Source organism: Callithrix jacchus, chromosome 10 (genome assembly GCF_049354715.1).
Source record: "Callithrix jacchus isolate 240 chromosome 10, calJac240_pri, whole genome shotgun sequence".
NCBI classification, from domain to species: Eukaryota; Metazoa; Chordata; class Mammalia; order Primates; family Cebidae; genus Callithrix; species Callithrix jacchus.
The window spans coordinates 89,733,259-89,755,513 of record NC_133511.1 but is presented as its reverse complement, the minus strand read 5'-3'; positions in this window follow the sequence as shown (position 1 = coordinate 89,755,513).

Sequence of the window (22,255 nt, the reverse complement as noted above, 5' to 3'; positions counted from 1 at the left end):
GAGAGAGAGAAATATATGCATACATGTCTATGAAGTGGGAGTGAATGCCACAGTTGCTATTAAGTTGTTACTTAATATTGGAACCTGATGCTGTTTTAAAGATAGATTTGATAAATTGGTATATAAAACAGGTATGAAGGAAGAAATATGCCAGTTGCATTTCATAGTGATTAATAAAATCATGTGTTCTATATGTGAAAGATAAGACACAAAGCAGCTCTGTAGGCAGGCAAGAGAAACAACTTGCACAGTCATTAAATCACATTTTATTTTCACTTCTATTGATCATCATGATAGTTTTGTAACTTCTATATAATTATATTCCACACATGTAAATGTCAGTATAAAAAATCAGATAACTTCTGGAGCAATATTAGGGGAGCTAAATCTTACACTGAGGTATGTGTAATGTAAGAAACACTTAAGGCTCTGAATATATATTTCTTTTCAAATTTTCATTTAGTAGTTTATTCTCAGTGCAGCAAAACATGTGATTGCCTGGGGCAGCAGAGGTATGAAAGGCTCCTAGCTTTGTACCAAGGATAGTCTCTATGCTGTACGAGAACTGGCTGATATGCTGAAATGGCCAACTCAATAATTATTCATTTTTGTTCTCTAATATTGTTCATGCCCAGTACAAAATCATTAAAAAATGGTTATAGGACACATTCAGAAAAAACAGTTTTCAATACGATATAGTTTCTTCATGTTTTTTCACACTATTTATAATCCTTATAATGTCCCTTGACTTCAACAGATATTGTTTAAAATTGGGAAAAAAATTCATATACTGAGGATTATTCTGAGGAGTGTGCTATGTCAGTCTCAATGTAGGTTACTGAGCTAGTGGTGAAATTAATTTTTCTTGTTTTCCTCATATATTTCAAATGTCCGTGTTCTATAAATAATGGTCAGAGAGAAGTCAATTTGCGTGCTTATTTTTCTTTAAGGAATAACATTTTCAGAGCACATGTCATTTAAAATTTTCTGTGAAAAAAATGAAAATTTTATACTAAGGATTTTCTGTAAAAAAATCCCATGATAATAAACTATTATACGATCTTAAAAGCTTGGTTTTACTATAAATTATACACACAAGAGTAGATGTCAATAGAATAATTTGTGTTTTCTTTGATTAAAATTATATATTTTCTACTAAAATAGGAATGTTAGAAAGCTATTATAGAAATTATTAAATTATGAATAGACAAAATATCAGTCTATGGATTATATGGTCTAAATGAGATATGGCATAAAGTATAAAATTCTAAATTCTGCCACAGATTGTTTTATATTTCCTTTCTCAGTATTGACCTTTCCCCAGATAATGCAAAATTATCTCTCCCTTTTAAGTAATTTTTAATTTATAGAAGAGTCATAGGAGTCAAGCGTATACTTGGGTTCAAATCTCAGATCCCTTTCTAATAGCTGGGTGATCTTTTAAAATGTTTTCATTCTCCCCAGACCTATATTTCCATATGTGCACAAGATAAGCATTTTAGTGTTTATTTCAAAGAGCTGAGATAAGCTTTGCAAATTAAATAGCAAGATGGTTGATACATACAGGTGCTTAATCCATATTAGTCCCATTTCCTTTCTAATGTACAATTATGGTTTCACTTGTAAATGTGAATAGTTCATAATTTTTTATTCATCCCTTCCTTGCATTTTAATAACTCTTTGATCCTATTATGCTTTCTTAACAGTGACTGCATATATAAAATCCCAAACCATTTAGTAGTTTCAGATAATTACTTAGTTGTCTTTGTTTGAAGCATGCTGTCAATAATTAACTAAATTTGATGGTTTACTTTTGGTATCAAAAGAACCAAAGATTCTAAAATGAGAGCAAAGGTTCACAAATAACATTAAGTGGATCCCTAGACCTGTTGGGAATTGAATCACCAATAGTCTGACCTATAGGTAAATTTCTCATCCAGGTATAAAATTGCTGTTCAAATTGTTGCACTAATGGTACTTCCTCGCATGCAGTCTGTTGGAGAGCTAGTGAGAAATAAGGCTGAAAATAATTAAAAGTCAGAACTTGAAGGATCTTGTAAGTATGTCATTGTGAAGGTTATTAAATTACAGGTTAAATTAATTCTGCTTTCCTCAGTTGTCCAAATTCTCTGAACAATGTTTTACTCCCACTGTATCTTTCTATCATAGACTAATCCACAAAACCTACTGCCAGGCCTGGAAAGCTAGAAGCTGGAAAAGGGAAGTGAGAGTTCATTTTGTATTCTGGATGTAAGTAAGTCCTCTGTCATATATACAACTTGAAATGTTTTATCTCAGTCTGTGGCTTTCCTTTTTATTTTATTTACAGGAATTTTTTAAAAGAATTTAAAAATTTTAATGAAGCCAAGTTTATTTTTAAAAATATATTACCTTTTCATGTCCTGTTTAACAAATCTTTGCCTGAAGAACATTATACATATTTTTCTATGTTTATGTCTTGATATTTTATCATTTTTATCTTAAATTTAGATCTCATTGATTTTGAGTTAATTTTTGGTTTTGGTGTACTTGTATTTGATCAAAGATCACTTTTTTCTGTATGTTCATGTCCATTGTTTTCATTGAAAATATCTTCCTTTCTTGTCAACCTTGACATCTTTGTCAAAAATCAATTGACTATATATGTGAGGTTTCATTTTTTGACTCAATTTTGTTCCATTGATCTGTGCCTCAATTTTTTTGCTATTTTGTAGTTAAATTTTTGTTTTGAACTATTATGGGTTCATAATAATTAGGTATATCAATTCATAGGGTACATGTGATGTTTTGATGTAAGCTTATAATGTGTCATTATCAACTCAATTTTTTGTTTTTTTTTTAATTAAATTTTTTTGGTTTTAATGGATTCATAATAATTAGGTGTATATATTTATGGTATACATGTGATGTTTTTATATAAGCATGTAATGTATCATTATCAAATCCAGGTAAGTGGGTATCTATTACCTGTAGATACTATTTCTCATTTCTTTGTGTTAGGAACATTCCAATTCCACTCTTTGAATTATTTTAAAATATACAGTAAATTATTATTGACTGTAAGGTCAATATTTTATAACTTTTTTACTACTATCACACTTGGTTATTCTTGAAATCAAGAAGTATGTGTTCTTCAACTTTATTCTTTTTCAAATTTGAGTTCCTACATGTCCCATATAAATTATAGAATCAGCTTACTTTTTTACATAAATTTTATTGTGCATATTTGAGGTTTACAACATGATATTATGGAATTCATGTAGATAAAAAAAATGGTTACTGCAGGTTTAGCATCCCAAATCTGAACACGCAAACTCAGAAATGTTCCAAAATTTGAAACGTTTTACTTTCTCTCTTTCTTTGAAGCCCAATTTTGCTTTTTTTAACTTTATTTTTTATGGAGATGAAGTCTCACTATATTGACCTGGTTGGTCTCAAACTCCTGATCTCAAATGATCCTTTCATCTCAGCCACCCAATTGCTGGGATTATAGGTGTGAGCCACTGAGCCTGGCTTTTTTCTCTCTTTTTAGGGATAGGGTCTTGCTAGGCTGGAGTGTAGTGACTATTGACAGGCACAATGATAGCACAGTACATTCCTGAATTCTTGGGCTTAAGTGATCTTCTTGCTTCAGCTTCTTGAGTGCCTGGGACTACAGGCTCGTGTCACTGCATCTGGCCACATCTGAATCTTTTCGAGTATTAACATGACACTCAAAGGAAATTCTCATTTGGAGCATTTCCTATTTCAGATTATCAGATTTAAGATGCGTAACCAGTATGCATAATGCAAATATTCTGAAAAGCCAAAAAATCAAAATCTGAAATATTTCTGGTTGAAAGCATTTTAGGTACTCAACCTGGATGGTAAAGCATATTAACATATCTGTCATCTTGTAATTATTTTTATTTTTGTGACAAGAGCAGCTAAAATCTGGTTAGTTAACAAAAACCTCTAAAACAATAGTTTTATAAATTTTAGTCCTCATGTTGTACATTGGATCTCTACAATTGTACCTCCTATATATCTGTTATTTTATCCTTTAACCTACATTTCCACATTTCCTCCCATTACCCAGTAACCTGTACACATGGTCGCCATTGTTTCATTCTCTATGTCTGTATATTTGAGTGCTCTCTCTCTCTCTCTCTCTAATTCCACATATAAGTAAAATCATGCAATAATATTCTTCCTCTTTTTGGTTTACTGCATTTAGTACAATGTCCTCCAATTTCACACATGCTGTGACAAATGGCAAGATCTTCTTTCCTGAGCCTAAATAATATTCTATTTTCTACAAATACCATGTGTTATTTTCTGTTTTTGCATCAATAAGCATTCAGGTTGTTTCCATATGTTGACTATTTTGAACAATGCTGCAAATGAACGTGGAAGTCTAGATATTTTTACAAGATGGTGATTTCATCTGTTTCTGTATAAACCTGGAAGATAGATTGCTTTGTCTTACAGCAATTCTACTTTAAAGTTCCTTGGAAACTTCCATACTGTTTTTCATATACCAGTATAAATTTCTGCCAACAGTCTATTGGGTTTCCTTTTTTCTATGCTTTTGCCAACATTTATCTCTCATCCCTTTGATAATAGCCACAGGTGTGAAGTGGTATCTTAAAATTCTGCTGAAATTTCAATTGTATGTATTGTATTTATAGGACAAATTGGAGGTAATTCATATATTAGTCATGTGAAATATTTTGATCCATAAACAGAGCATATCTCTCCATTCACATAAGCTTGATGGAGTCCACTCTGGTTACTGACTTGGGCATTGTGTTTTTTTTGTCTACCAAGGATTCTTGTATTTCCTCTTTTGATTACATAAGCTAGATTTTGTTTTAGATAGTAGTAGTAGTAGATGGCAGTGTGCCCAACTATAGATTTCATTTCTAAGACTTCAATGTAGGTAGGTATAGTCAATTTCCCTAGTTTTTTACCAAAGATACATATTAGATGTCTAGATATAGTTTAGGGGAAAACTCTGGACTTGTGATTTTTTTTTTTTAATAAAAGTAGTCATCAGCGTTCTTTTACTCTGCCTTATATGCCTACTTCCCTTCTTTAGGTGGGAATAATTAATGCTTTGTAGATACCAATTAGCATGTGATTTTGAAGAATAAGTCAGTTTGCTAAGAATCAAAAGGGGTAACATAAAAGGAATTTGGGCTCCTAATAAAATGACTGACTGTTTCAACCTAACTGACTTCTAATTCTTGTTATATGAAGCCACCTAAACTACTTTTCAAAGCCTCTATGGGCTTATTTTCTGTTACATGTAGCTAAAATCACTTTGGATACAATCTAGAGAATCATTGGAATCAATGGAGTCATTCATTAATATGTGAAAGAATAAGAAATAAATGTCTAACATCATTCTATTATGCCATACCCAAGTAGGTGTAAATGCCTCATTTATGGAAATATAATTTAGAATATAGGAGTCTATTGCTTCAGGTTTAACATTAGGGAATGAAATTGCAATACTGTTATTATACATAAAGCTTCATGCATTTTGATTTTTGTTAGATCCGTGTTTGTCAAAGAATAAAATCATTTCAGAAAGCATACATTCTACTTTTAATGCAAAAAAATGCTATCTTAATTTGTTATTTTGAGGTGAATCACTTTCATATATAGGTCTTATCTTCCTTGGAAGAAGAAGTTATACACCTACCATATATTTATTTTCTGCATGTCATTGAGTTCTATGAATTATAGAACTTATTGTGAATCATTAATATTTGTGGCTTAAGAATCAATCATTTACATTATTTGTCATATTTCAATTTCACCTTCACAATTTTGGAATGTATCATTTCAAAAGGATGCATTTGTTCTTTTTCTTGTCTATAACTTCATACATTCAAAGTATAACCTAACTTCTTATAAAAGAAGGGTTCTAAGAAATAGATCAGTTTACTTTTACAATCTTGAATGTAATAATATTTTTGATAGAGAAAGGTAAGGAGTGACAATTATAGAACTAGTAATAGAGTGACATAAATAGAAAATCAGATTAAGCAATATCAAATAATTTCCATGAATTCTTTGTGGAAAATTGGGAATTAAATACACCCACCATTAAATATCCCATTAAGTAGAAGTAAGGCTACCGTAATATAATTCACGCTTAATATCAGGATAAAAATAAGATACTTTCTTATTTTTAAAAGTAAAATAAGAAAAAAAAAGTAAAATATTTTTAAAGTAAAATAAGATATTTACTTTCTAAATTATTCAGTTTGACTTTTATTGTAAACTTCCTTAATTCTTTCAGTGTAGAGTGATGTCTCAGTTATTCTTAATCTTAGAAGTTCCCTCATTCTTTAATGCTAAGCCACAATGATGTAAAAATGTCCCCAGACTCCACGTCATAACCACTTGCTTTTTCTCCTGTAGTATTTTGGCTATATATATTTTAACCATATTTTTGCCTTTTTTCTTGTGCCATACTGAGTTGTGTGTAAGTTTTTCTTATTATAGATATGTTACTTCAAGATAAGATCATGACCTTCTTCTCTTCCTCCCTTTTGTTTACACTTCCTTTCATTTCCTTATTAAATAATTTTGTTGAGAGCATTTGATGGATTTTATTTTCTACTAATCTACCAACATGCAAGGTGCAGATACTAATATGTATACAACTATGTGAACTGCTTAATGCTGTCATAAGCATCATTATTTTGAAATTGTTTTCTTCATAGAGTAGAACACGGCAGCATGAAATTATGTTAAGTGTTTTTAGAATCAATAATTTCCATTGCTAGGGAGGACATAATTAGTATTAAAGAAGTTAGGGTAAAAACTACAATATCCAAACTGAATTACAAATCTCATTTTGGACTTGAGTCTTTAAAACATGTATGTCTTCCACCTTTGTCCACTGAGATGTCTTAGAAGCAATGTAATTTCTGCAGTAGTGAGCACCCCAACCTAACCATTTTCTTTGCTAACACCTTCCACTAAAAGAAACCATAATTGCTTAAGAGAAATGTCTAATTCTAGATGTGACTCTTCTATCAGCCCTATTTCCAAGGCTATGCCCTGGTCTAATTGTTCATCTTGGTCTTTTATTCTCAGGCTCCAAGTCTGGATTCTTTTGTTGTTAAAGTTTTGTTTGGTTTTGCCTGCCTCTGTGGTGGTATTTCCTCAACTCTAGAACTAAAGCTTGTATTGAAGTATCTAAATAGGCAAACCATTTACCGTCCACTTAGGCACAGAGAGAGCGAGCTTCTCCAATCTCAGATTTTCAGGTAAAAGCACCTGTCTCTTTTCCAACATTAATGTTTGAAAACACTTTGTGGTGGGCTGGCCGCAGTGGCTCACGCCTGTAATCCCAGCACTTTGGGAGGCCAAGACTGGTGAATCACGAGGTCAGGAGATCAAGACCATCATGGTCAACATGGTGAAACCCTGTCTTTACTAAAAATCCAAAAAATTAGCTGGGCATGGTGGCGCGCGCCTGTAATCCCAGCTACTCGGGAGGCTGAGGCAGGAGAATTGCCTGAGCCCAGCAGGCGGAGGTTGCGGTGAGCCGAGATCGCGCCATTGCACTCCAGCCTGGGTAACAAGAGCGAAACTCAGTCTCAAAAAAAAAAAAAAAAAAAAGAAAGAAAGAAAGAAAACACTTTGTGGCACAAATTCCATGCCACCTTCATATGAGGGAGGTATAAGGCAGAGAAAATGGAAAATTCTTCCCCAGACTATACTGTGGTCACAGGCACACATAGAATTTTTCAGAAGGAACTCATAGGCTTCTGTAAAAAAAGCCTTCATCGTAAAAACGGAAAATGTGTTTGTTCATCTGAGATCTAAGGTAAAGTAAAGTCCTCTTTCTACTACGGTTCTATGGCTTTCTGCAAATCTGAAGAAAAATTCAGTTTCATTTTTGTACTCACCTTGGCAACCCTGATCACCCAAAAACAGTTGTAAACTTTTGATGGAGTTTTTTAGTTTATCTTATCAATGCGCCTATCCCTATGTTTAATCCTTCCCCTCTGTGGTATTATTACAAAATTATTATTTTATTAAAAATAATTTTATAATAATTATTATGAAATAATTGTGGAATTATTATAATACCACAGAGAATTCAATAATTATGAAATGATTATAAAATATAATTACAAAATAATACCACAGAGGATTGAGATTAGTTGGGAGACAGAAACATAAATTCAATGTATGATTTTTCAAGAATTTTCTAGCCACTTGTTCAAAATGTTTAGCTTTTCCCCCTCACATTAAATGTGACATATATTACACATCTATGGCTACATTTCATAAATATTCCCTTTTTATATCATTGATAATTTTCCTATAGAATAATGGCAAGCGCATATGTGTATACATTCTCCCTTGAGCGCCAGCAATAGATCAACCCAAAGGAAAAAAGAAAGTGCTGTCTGGATTTTCAAATTAACTCTCTTTACCTGCCTTTAATGTCTAGGAGACAATTTCCTGAAGCATTAGAGAAGTAAAATGGAGATAAATCAGTTATGGCTAAAGAAGTAATGTTAGTTAAAACTAATGAGAAAGCTAATTGCAGTCATTTATCTTCATGTCAGGTACATTAATATACATGGCTCTTCTTTGTATTAAAGTGGTCAAAGTGTCTGTGTGAATAAACAATTTATCAGGTTCTTGTATTGTTGAAATAAGTATGTTCAAACAAAACTTACACATTCTTAAGAAGATCCTCTACTCCATACAAAATTAAATGCATAACTCCTCTTGAATTTTCATATTTTAAGGTAAAACTTTATATTTCTAAACACTCTCCATTAGATATGTTATTGAACTACTTGGGTTATGTGACTTTGTTAAGCAAATTCTATGTTTCAGGCTGTTAAAGTCATTTTACCCAGATACCTTGTTTCTCTCCTGTTGAAGTCCTTTATTTAGCATTTGAATGGGCATCATGAGATAAAATTTAAACTTTTAGAATTTTATATATTTTGTTTTATGCCTTTATTATACATCAAAATCACATGCTTTAAACATTTAATTTTTAAAAACCCATTTCTTTGAATGTTGAATCATAATTCTTTTATAAAATATTACCCCTCAGAATTTGCCTCAGCTGATTGAAAAATAAATTGACTTTCATTATAGGTCTTCATATATATATACATATATATATATATATATGTATATATATATGTATATATGTATGTATATGTATATATTATACATATATAATTATGCATATATGGTATTTTATATATAATATGTATATATATAAATATGTATATATAAAAATATGTATATATAAAAATATATAAATGTTATATAATATGTATATTATATAAGATATATAATTTATTATATATGTTATATATAATTATATATTATATGTATTATTGCATTTTAGGTTCTGGGTTACATGTAAGGAACATGCAGGATTGTTGCATAGGTACATACGTGGCAATGTGGTTCACTGCCTCCATCCTCATCACCTATATCTGGCATTTCTCCCCATGTTATAACACAACAGTTCTCAATCTCAACTGTGCTTTCAAATAAATTAACCTGAAATTTTTTTTTAATTGGAAAGCAGGTGCACAGAATGTATTAGCAGTAATCTCTGGTACTAGATACAGGGTCATCTTTGGCCTACATTTATTCGTTCACTTTGTTAGTATAATAAACATGTATAAACTCCTTACTTATCCCTATATCATATATATGTATATACATATACCTTTGCTGTACTAATTCTGTTTCCTCCCTGCAAAACTGCTCCTCTGGACTGCATAGAGTTTTCACATGTGTATACATATATATGCCTAATATTGCATGTTTTTGTTTCATTTGCTTTTAAACCTTATAAAAAGATAGTTATACCCTATTTCCTTTATTCTTATTAGATTATTAAATAGTATTAATGTTATCCAGGTAGCTGTAACTCATTTATTGTTACTAACCAAAACTATTCTATTACATAAATATAGTTTAAAAATATATACCACATTATTTCTTTGTGTATGGACATTTTCAAGATCTTTTTATTGCTTTTTCCTTTTCCTTTTCTCTTATTTTTTTACCTTTTCTTACTTTTTTCCTTCCTTTTTTTTGTTATTGAGTAGTACCACTACTTATGTTTCAATATATCTTTTTTTACAACTTTCATTTGGGACCAACCACGCTTAGGAAGTGAAATGCTTCTCATCAGAAAAAGTTATCTTATCAAAGAACCAGTAAAGGGTAAATGGAATCAATGATAGTTGACAGAAGATGAAGAAGATGAACATAACCCAAATATCAGTTATCACCTCAGGATAAACTACAGTAACTGAATATAGCTAATCATTCTAAACATTATATTTAAAATTATTCTGCAGAAATTGTGAGTAATCATCACTTTGAGAAGACTCTGAGAGGACATAGTGAACTTAATGGAATAGGGAAACGGATCAAGAAAGTGCAGAGTTAACTCATACTTGTGATTTTCTCTGAAGGTCTGCTCTTCAGCTATTCTGGTCACATTTATTATAAATGCTGAGATGCAGAAGTGTCTGAGTTTGCACTAATCTAGAGAAGTCTTCAGTCAAGAGTGCCTTGGGGTTGCGACTAAATCTTAGACAAAATTCATATGCAAAAGTCTCCAGCATGACAAAGCTGAGGGTAAGATTTTGCTTGAAATAAGAACTTTGTTTAGATTTCTCTCCTCTCTCCTGCTTTCTTCACTCCTCTAATAGTTTCTTATGGGAGCACTTCCTCATGAATTACTTGCATTCAAGTCCTCATCCTATGGTCAGCTTTTGAAAAACTTGACTTAGAGAAGAATCATAAAAAAAGATCCAAAAACTCCAGAACCTACACTTTTCAGTTTAGAATATATTGCTAAAATATTCTGCTTCTAGTCACAGAAAAGAAACTCAGACTGGTGAGCCCTACATTTTGCAGAGCGTTAAGGCTACAGACTGATTTTATATTTCATGTTAGATATTTGATTCCTTTGGATATCTGATGACAGTCATTCATTTCTATATAATCAGGAAAATATTAGAATGTAATCATGTGAGTTTGCATATTTTTAGATTGAAGGAAAGTAAATATAAAATTATAAGCTCTTTTTTTTTTTGAGATAGAGTCTTGCTATGTTATCTAGGCTGAAGGGCAGTGGCACAATCTTAGCTCACTACAACCTTCGCTTTCTAGGTTGAAACAATTCTTGATTCTCATGCCTCAGCCTCCCAAGTAGCTGGGACTATAGGCATGTACCACCATGCCTGTATAATTTTATTTCTTGTATTGTTAGTAAAGACAGAGTTTGGCCAATATTTTTCGTCATATTGTTAGTAGAGACAGAGTTTTGTCACGTTGGCCAGGTTGGTCTTGAACTCAAGTGATCTGCCAGCCTTGGCCTCCCAAAGGGCTGGGATTGAAGAGATGAGTCACCTTGCCAGGATATTGCTCCTCTTTTAATTCAGAAATGGTTGTAGGTTCTCACATTTCCAGCCTGAACCCACGGAGTACTAATATCCACAAACCATAAATAACACTCCCTGTGGGAAAATGTCTGTATGTTTTTACAGTGTAATATAGTAAAATTACTATGTAAGTTGTTTCCTTTTAATATTTTTACATAAAATTTAGTCAAGATATATTAAATCATAAATGATTGTACTTATTCTCCTGCCTCATGTTTTTTTCATTTTAAATATCCTAAATTTAAATTCTATTGTATTTTACACATTTCAGTTGATTGCACTGTACTGCAGAATATGGAGATTTTATAATATAATAAGATACGTAATATTTTGTTATATTTGAAAAAAATATTCTGCTTCTGTATTTATTCAATGCCCCTAGATGTAGAGTAACCTTCACCATAATTCATGAACAGGTACTTAGAGTGTGTAGAAATGCATTGATAATAAAGGCTCACAGTGAAAATTGTGAAAAGTCAACATTTCTCTTTAAAAGTTAAATTTGGCATATTCAAGATCAAAAGTTAGCTTTGTTTACAAATATGCTCCTGCTCCATGATAGTTTTGTTAGTGGACCTTTCCCAAACATTTTCTAAACTTGTAAAACATTTTTGGTAAATGCCTTGCATTTAGTCCCTTTTAATTTCCAATGTTATTAGTTTCTCATGTTTAAATTGTTTTCATTATTTTACTTGAGTTCTTATTTGTTTTCTGTCTCGAGGCTTTTCTTTCCCACAATTCAATCTTCACCCAGCTCTGATCTTTTTTATACCTTATAAACACATTTAACACTTAAATCAGAAATAATTAGATTAATAAACTATTGTACTGCAGTGGCTTGAATGGTGCCTCCTGCCTTCATTCCAAGCAGATAAGTACACCAAGAACCTGGAAATATAACCTTATTTGAAAAAGATGTTTTTAGAGATAAGTTAAGGATGAGATCATCTTGAATTAGGGTAGGCCATAAATGTAATGACAAGTGTCCTTGTAAGAGACGTGTAGTGGAGAAACTTGAAGAGAGCCATGCCAAAACCTATGTGAAGGTGAACAAATAAATATTAATTATGCTTCTATAAGCCAAGAAATGCCTGGCACTACCAGAATCTGAAAAAGGCAAGAAAGGATTTATTATTGGAGATTTCAGGGGATATAGCACTTTCATCACCTTGATTTCAGATTCTGACCTCCTTAACTGTAAGAATGAATTTCAGTTGTTTTTAGCCACCAAGTTCATGGTAATTTGTTATGGCTGCCCCAGGAAACTAATTTGAGTAGCTTAACATAAGGAAATAAAATACAGTTCTTAAATATACTATTGTGAAGAGCAAAAATATTATGGAATAATATTAAAGAATACTAGGTTGGGCACGGTAGCTCATACCTGTAATCTCAGCACATTGGGAGGCCAAGGTGGGTGGATCACGAGGTCAAGTGATCAAGACCATCCTGGTCAACATGGTGAAACCCTGTCTCTACTAAAAATACAAAAAATTAGCTGGGCATGGTGGCGCTTGCCTGTAATCCCAGCTACTCAGGAGGCTGAGGCAGGAGAATTGCCTGAACCCAGAAGGCGGAGGTTGCAGTGAGCCGAGATCGTGCCATTGCACTCCAGCCTGGGTAACAAGAGCGAAACTCAGTCTCAAAAAAAAAAGAAGAAGAAAAAAAAAAAAGAATACTGAAGGGATATAAATTGATTGATTTACCATGTGATTATGACCATGTGTGTGGAGCACAAAAAAACTCATTTATGTTATCATTTGTATTTGCTATGTTGTTAATTGTAATGGAACATAGCCTAGCCTAACCTAATACAACCTCCAATAACAGAACATTACAAAAAATTATAATTAATAAAAGCTATTTTATATGATTAAATAAAATGAATAGAAAGTATAGGTTCTGAGATTTCAATTAAATATACAATGTATACAGATTAATTTTGGGGTATATTACATTAAAAGTCAACTTATTTTTCTTATTTTACGTTTTCTTTGAATCTACATTGACTACCTTGAAGGACATTTATTTGCCTGTCTGCTAGTCCTTCTATGATATATACTATTATGTAACTCAATTTATTATAATGCTATTTCTATAATTTATTGGTTTATTTATGTATTCATTATTTATTAAATTTTTCACTATACAAATAATTATTCCAAGTCTGTTACAAAGCAGGCAGTGCTCTGGACACTCAGGATACAATAAGATCAAAGCTAATGATAACACTTAATATTAGTTACTGAGGGCCTTCATTGTGTCAAGTAATAATCAAAGTACTTTATACAATTTAATACTCATAAAAAGTGAAAAAAGTCTGATTACTTTCATTTTCAGGTAAGAAAACTGAGACTCTGAGAGGAGGTAAATATATTGAGTGAGATCACTTATAAGAGGCAGTGTAAGAATTCAAACTTTGGAATAAATCCAAAGTAGACTCTGATTTTGATTATTTTGTATTTTTTTAAATTTCAACTTTTATGTTAAATTCAGGGGCCACATCTGCTAATTTGTTACATGCGTATATTGTGTAATGCTGAAGTTTGAGACATGAATGCTCCTGTCACCCAGGTAGTGAACATTGTATGCAACAGCTAGTTTTTCAACATTTACTCCCCTACCTCAACCCCTCACCCCTCTAATAGTTCCCAGTGTCTATTTCCATCTTTATATCCATGAGTACTTGATGTTTGGCCTCCACTTATAAGTGATAATGTGCAGTATTTGGATTTTAGTTCCAGCATTAATTCATTTAGGATAATAGCTTCCAGTTCTCTGTACAATGTACTGTTGATGGGCACCGGGGTCGATTCCATGGCTTCATTATTGTGAATAGTGCTGCAATGAACAGATAACATAGTTCCATTAACACTTACTTGCTAGAAAGAATTTATGTCTTCTTCACTCATGGGATTTAGTTTAGTAAGATAAGAAATTCTTAGTTAAAATTTCTTCAAGGATTTTGCAAATAGGTTTTCAGTCTCTCCTAACTTGCAAGCTTTGCTGAGAAGTCTGCTGTTAGCCAGAAGATATTTCATTTGTACATGATCTGACCTTTTTTTCCGGCTGCCTTTGATTCTTTTTCTTTAATGTTGGCTTTGAACAGTCTGATGACTATATGCATTGATTATGTTCATTTTATATAGTATATCCAAAGTGTTCTCTGTATTTCTTGTATCTGAATGTCTACCTCTCTAGCAAGATTAGAGAAATGTTTTAAATTATTTATTTACGTATATTTTCCAAGTTTTTTACTTTTTCTCTTTATCTCTTAAAAATGACAATAATTCATAGGTTTTGGTCACTTTATATAATCCCATATTTCTTTGGTACTTTGTTCGTGTTTTAAATTCATTTTAAAAGTACTTTGTCTGACCAATTTCAGAAGATCAGTCTTCAAACCCTTAAGTTTTTTTTTTTTTTTTGTTGTTGTTGTTGTTCTTTGTTTTTTTCCAATTGGTCCTATCTATTAATAAAACTTTCCATTGTAATTTGTAATTCCCTAAGTGTGTTTTTCAATTCCTGAATCTCTGGTTGAATTATTTTGAACATGTTTATCTATTCATATCCTGGATTGCTTTAGAAGTTTCTTTGTATTGATTTTCAACCTTTTCTTGGATCTCATGGAGCTTCTTTACAGTCATGCTTTGAATTCTTTTTCTGTCAGTTCTGAGTCTCCATTTTGGTTAGAGAATATTGTTGAAGAGTTGGTATAATGTTATGGCAGTGTCATTGCATTCAGATTTTTCAAGATACCAGAATTCTTGCACTGGTTTCTTCATATCCAGAGAGGCTGGGACTTCTAATCTTGAAAACTATTTTCATGAGGATTGTATCTTTTCTTTTTTTTTCTTTTTCTATTATATTGGTTTTATAGTTCTTTCATTTTTCCTTTCCTGTCCTCCCTAGGAGAATGTGGCTATAGATAACGTTAGGTAGGCCCTTTGGCTTTGCTTCTATAGACTTATGAATATCTATTACCAGGCTTTTTATTTGGTTGTGCAGTTTGATCTAAAAGCCAGTATATGCTACTTACAGGTAAGAGCTGGCCACTGTGTTGGGTATATGCTTGATCTTTCTTTACTGGGAGAAGCTCTTTGTTGTCTCAGACAATGGCCTGATATGTAGAGTGCACAGTGGTCTTAACTTCCTACTCATCACAGCGGATACAGGCTGCAAGAAGGGCAGGACCAGATCTGCAGGCAAACCTATAGATTCTGCGATGGCAGGCAGAAGACCCAGAACTGAGGGAGAATGCAGTGGGTAGCCACCAAGCACCCAGAAGTGTGCCTAGGTGTACAGAAGGGAAACCACCTTGGCCCCATGTTTTCTGCATGGGGGAAGCATAAACAAATCCCAGAGAGTAGGTGCCACAGATGCCTGGAGACTACCTACACTTGGAGTTGAGAAGGTCTGCTTTCACAACAATCTCTTCATAGGAAGAGTGGGTGACTTATGTTTGCTGATCTGGGTGAGAAATTGTCTGAACGCCTGGAAGTCTGGTTGGGCCTGGAGCAGAGAGAGTCCCACTGCACTTGGATTTCTGTACAAGGAGGGTGTGACAGCTCAGGCTGATGATCTGGGCAAGTGAGTACTCCAAATCCCTAAAAATATACTTAAGCATGGGGCAGAGAGTGAACTTCTATACCAAGATCTTTGCCCAAGAAGTGTAGAGTGGCTCAGGCTGCCAATCTGGGTGAGCATGTGTATTGAATGCCTATAGATCTTCCTGAGTATGCAGTGTCGAGGATCCCACTATAACACACTCTCTGCACAGGAAAAGTGAGGCTGTTCAAGCTGCTGGTCCAGACACGTGTGTGCTCTGAATGCCTGGAATTCTTCCTGAGGGTGAAGAGGTCTCTGTTGCACTATGACCTCAGAGGAGCAGGCTGGAACCTGTAGCAATGACACACACAGACCTGTTCCAGGTCACCAAACTGGCTCTGGGTGCAAATCTTATCACCCAGGAGAAACTGCAGCTTTAATTGCTCTTCTTTTACCCAATTCTTGTGACAAGGGAGAGCATAATTCCAGTGTCTACTGCTAAAGTATTTTCTACAGTCCTGGCTGTGGAGGCCCGAACCCTAATCTAAATCATGTGCCCCAATCTTTGGCCGAAGACAGAAATGTGTGACCACACTAAAAATGTGGCCACACTAAAAATGATTGATTTTGTGTACACCTGAAATAAAAATGGCATCCTGCTCTGAGTCCCGGGTCTGAGAAAATGCCTGAAGCACTTCCTAGTATCTTTCTCTCTCAGTGTCTCCAAACCTCTCCCCAAGTTAGCATCAGGGCTTGGGAGAAACAAAGTGCTCTTCCTTGGCCTGGGTTGCTGGGATACCCAGTGGAAGGTAAATCCAGGAGGAGGCTCTCTGGCTCTCTAATGTACTAGGGCTTCGCTCACTTTTATCAGCCAGATGCCATCTTAGGGGTTCTTCTAATATGTGTTCCTTTCTGGGATCTATGGTGTCCTTCATGACTCCAGTGGATTCACATTTTCATTCTTGAATTAAAGCTCACAGAGTTTATCCTTTTGCACCATCTTGCTATTTCCAAGGGCTGAGGCACATTAAACGCCTCTAATCTGCCATCTTGGAAAAAACTATCCTTTGCCCAGAATTATTTTGATGTATATTATTTGTCATATTATAATTACCACTAGTATGCCATTCCTCTCAAATGTGCTCTGATTTCTGAAGATATTTTGTGCTGTCACCCTAATATTGCTACATTGTGACTGATGGTCTTTGCTCAGAATGTAAAAAGGAACAACACCAATATGTGCAAAGATACGTTTAGGTGATCAATGAGAAAATGAAATTGTATGTCCAATAGAGTTTCCTCTTTTTTAGTCTTTTTATGGTAGATCAAGTTTTAAAATAAAAAAAGAGCTGTAGAAAATTATACTGTAGTTAGTAAGAAAAAAAATTACCTGTATGAATATTGTGGGACAATCAATATCTGAAAGACAAAATTCAATATTGTTTAGAATGCACACTATTGTATTTCACAGTGTTAATCATTCAAATCTTGTTTTTCCTCTCCATTACTATATTATGTAGGGGTTCCCACAGAGATGAGATCAGCTGGTAATAGGAAATACAGATATCGACTGCAGAGAACTATCCTCTGTAAATAAGGCTAATCAGTCTCTTTAAAACACCAGGTAGTTCTATATAAATATATTCTGTGGTTACAGACATGAGAGTGTTTATTTTTCTCAGGATGTAAATCAATTCTGTAGTAATGTCCTGAAATAGGTGTTTCAGAAAATATGAGATTTACATGAATGTGACATTTGGCTATTCAAACCTATTTTAAAGTAAATTTAACAGCTACTATATCCTCTTTAAAGACCAAGATAAGAGTCCAACTCTAAGAAAGAGAATTGAACTTGAAGAGCTGTAGTGAAGGAGTCAGACCTAAGGAAACTAAATTATTCCTGAACCTAATTTTGATGGTAAGTTCCTGGGCCTCTAGCCTGGGCCTGGTGCTATAATACATGAGAACTTGAGAGGTTTCCTAGGGAGAAAGTGTGAGTGCATTTTGCATGTTCAAAGAACATAAACTTTTTTGATTAGAGGGCAGTCTGGCTAAATGTATTTCCTAATGATGGTCTCAATCATTTATTTTATTTTCCATATGCTTCTTAAAATGTAATATTGATACTTCTTTACTGACATATGTGGTATCTGTTCTTTACATCTAACTATGGGTAGGCCTATGACTGCAATGAATTGAACACTATATAACTGCTGAGGTTAAGTTAAAAAAAAGTGGAAAATTTACTCTTAGACCTCCTGAGATGTTTCATGAGGAATCCAGCTACCATGCTATTAGGAAGCCAAGTAAGCACATCACAAAACCACTTTTAAGTGTTTCTATTATACCCCAGCTAAAGTCCCAGTCCACAACCAGCATGAGGTGCCAGACATGTGAGTGACCAAACCTTCAGATAGAGCTTTCTCTATTGAGACTTGTCCAGATTGCAATTTATGAGCAAAATACATATTGCTATTGTTTTAAGCCAATAGATTTTATGTTGATATTTCATACAGCAATACATAATTGAAAACGATGATATAACCAAAACCATCTGGGCAATAAAGTAAGTGATATGCCAGGAATGTAAAAAAAGACATTGATGTGATCAATTTATCTATATGAAAATGACTTTGGGGAATAGTGAATTTGTAATCTTTAAATACAAAATAAATTTTTAAAGTGTTTTTTTTTTTTTTGAGATGGAGTTTTGCTCTTGTTGACCAGGCTAAAGTGCAATGGCACAATCTCGGCTCACCACAACCTCCGCCTCCTGGGTTCAAGCAATTCTCCTGCCTCAGCCTCCCAAGTAGCTGGGACTACAGGCACGCACCACCGTGCCCAGCTAATTTTTGTATTTTTAGTAGAGACAGGGTTTCACCATGTTGACCAGGATGGTCTCGATCTCTTGACCTCGTGATACACCAGCCTCGGCCTTCCAAAGTGCTGGGATTACAGGCTTGAACCATCGCACCCAGCCTAAGTGTTTTAATAATAAAATCTCCCTTTCCTACAAGAAAACTATAATCACTAATATGAACTGTTTATTAGTAATAATCATGACCAATGTTTCAAACATATTATGTGCTGTGTTATAATTAGCATATTACACAAATGAGTAAACAATCGAAAGTACCTGGTGACTTCCAAATCCAATCCTTTGATCACTATGTATAATAGAAAGATAATACAGTCTTTCATTTGGCAAAATAATGGAGAATATATTGGAGGACCCTATGGAAGAGACTAATTATAGAAAAAACTAATAAAGAAGCTATTTTTTAATGCTGAAGGATGTAAATAATAATAAATCAATAGATGTATGTCCAAGGGCAAACTATGACAGGTTTTTCAAGAGAGTGATACATGAATACACAGTGATATCATCATACAATAGAGTTCCTGAGCCAAAATGTAACTCACTTAACCTCTTCTAATGTATGTGCTTTCCAGAAAGTGATATCTAATTACCAAGACAGAATAAATGATCGTAGCCAATGGTCTGTAATAACCTTGATTTTAGCTTGAGGATATTTACCAATACATCTCTTTTCAGTGTGTCTGCCTCTGAAAACCAGAAGGCTCTTCTTCATCAACAATGAAAAACAGTCTCATTATTAAGACGTCCTTTGGATTTTAGGTTGAGTACCCTACCTGCGAGTTGTAGTCTAAGAGTCACACTTTGAATAGTGTCCCTGAATTGAATTCACCCTTTACCTCTCCAGGGACTAAAATGCTCAGCCAGGAATATGAGCAGTGAACTGTATGAGCTATGCCTCTCTATACTAATGAAAGTATAATAAAATAATTTTTCACATGTCACAAATAAAACTGGTCTTGTTGCTTATGGCAAACCTGCTACAGTATGTACGTACATATATACATACATGTTTGTATGTATGTATGTATGTATATATATATTGCATCTTATAAAGTTGATTAATTGGAATTAGTAGAATTATAAGATAAAAAACACAAAATAATATTAAAGAGATATTTAAGCAGATTTTTGTTTGATAAATCCAAAATAACAACTACCAAACAAAAAAAGGAAGGAGGAAAGGAGGGAGGGAAGGGTGGAATGAAGTCAGGAAAACTGTAAATTAATTTTCTATATTTTGATAGAAGAAGGATAAGTTTCTGTGCCAATTAAATTTTATACCAAGCTGTGTCATCTTTGTAAAGCTTTTATCCTGTTTACAATTCAATTCTTTTTCTTGTGAGAAAATTATCTATCATGAGTACTTGATTTGGAAGGCTTTAGGAGAAGAAAACTAAATGTCAGCAGGCTTTGAAATGGTAATACTAACATGTAGAATGGGAATAGCTGAGTTATTTTGTTATTTTGCCTTACTGTTTGAGCTAAAACTTAAAAAAAACAATCTGGGAACAAGATTTCATTCACATGTGTCATCATTACAAATATTAGCAAATTTATCTCAGTTGGTAATTATTTTAAATTATATTTCTTTCAATAAGTATTTAATTATTTTCATCTTTCAATCTGCTTCGTTTCTTCATCTCTCCCTCTCTTATGCCTCTATAGAAAGATTAATAATGCGAGAAAAGTTATTTAAGGGACAACTCACAAAATTGTAGAACTGTTTTTAACATCCAAAAGCAAATAGTTATACAAACCTAGTAAATGTTGTGAATAGTAAGTCTAGGAAATGTGATTTTAGATAAAAATCAAAGTAACATCACAAAATAATTAGACGGATTTTGCATTTGTTTGGATCACAATCTATACCTGTACATCACAAAATAAGGTTGCAACATGATTTTAATAAAATTATTCAAAAGGTTGCTGTTATTTTAAGTCAATGATTCTGTCAAAGGGAATACTTATTTACAGAAATATCTTCTGATTTACTTAAGTAAAACATTTCTGAATATTCATATTTTTATTATTTTTTAAATACATACCACTCTCTTTCTCTTCTTTTTACTTCTCTCTTAAATGCAGTTCCTCAAAACCTTTCACGAAAGCAGAGTTCCTGGTAGACATTCCTTTTGCAGCCTTCTTCACCTGGATGAATACTCCTTAACCCAATCCTCATTTTTTCTGAGCACTGGTTCTATCTCAGGGGCAAAACATTTGCTGTAAGGTTCTCCACAAAAAGTGGGACTTGAATGTGAGGAGGTCTTAATTGCTACTCTCTAGCTAGCACTTTGCCAAGTCTGTCCTGCAGACTGTGGCCGAGTGATGGATGAAAGGAGTTCACAGACACAAGCTTGCCTGTCAGTGTGGCTGGGGAACCCATACCAGAGTCGGCAGGAGCCCTGATAAGCCAGTGACATCACATTTATTTAGTACAGATTTAATGACCAAGGCCTACTGCAAACACATTGTGGGTAATAACCATTGTTGACCTGCTGAGTAAAGAGCAGTCCTGTGCACAAATGATCAAAGGTCTGTTTTAGGACAATATGAGTAAACAAGCTATTTAGATAAGCTCCTCTACATTCCCTTGTTATCTCTGCTCTTTGCTATCAACTCAAGGTAAGAGGATTAGGCTGCCTTCAGCCATAACTCTTTCCCAAAACTATTGCAAAAGCTTCCCCCTTTCTAAGAAGGTTTGCATCTTTCCTATACTTTTTCCCACCTCTCTGATCAATCTCCTACATCTCTCTGTTTTTTGAATTAGTTTTTGTTGATTGCAGAGTATAGATGTGTGCAGAAACAGGTTTATCAGGTGCTGTGGTTATAATTTGTGTTCTAGCTTTGCATCCTCTAATTAGCAAATAACATAAGACAAACATGAATATAATCAGTAACATTCTTTGCCAATCACGGAGTGACATGTAGTGTTATGTGGCTCCTCAGTTCAATGTGTTCTATTACTGAGGTACTCCATCAGGGGTATGTCAATTCTTTCTAGCCAATCAGTCAGATTGTTAGAGGCTGAAAAGGGAGTGTCTGCCTAAGTAACAGTTGGAAAAAAGGCAAATTTAGAAGATAGGCTCAATAGAGTATAGCAGGTGCAGATAGCAGGCAAAGTGAGGGAATAAAAAGGAACAAATTATCTGGAGTGAATGGTATCTGTGTCCAGAGCAGGATTTGCTCAACCTTGTGAGTTGTCTTGTTTAGCATCCCCCAGGTAACATTTGAGGATGGTGTCCTCTGAGGAAGATGCATTGTCTGGGGCTGTGGGTCCTACAGGGTCATTTTCTTTATTTCTGGTACTGGGTTGGGTCCTAGCCATGCCATGGTATGATTTGATGCATTGTTCTACAATCCAAAGAGGGTCTGAGGG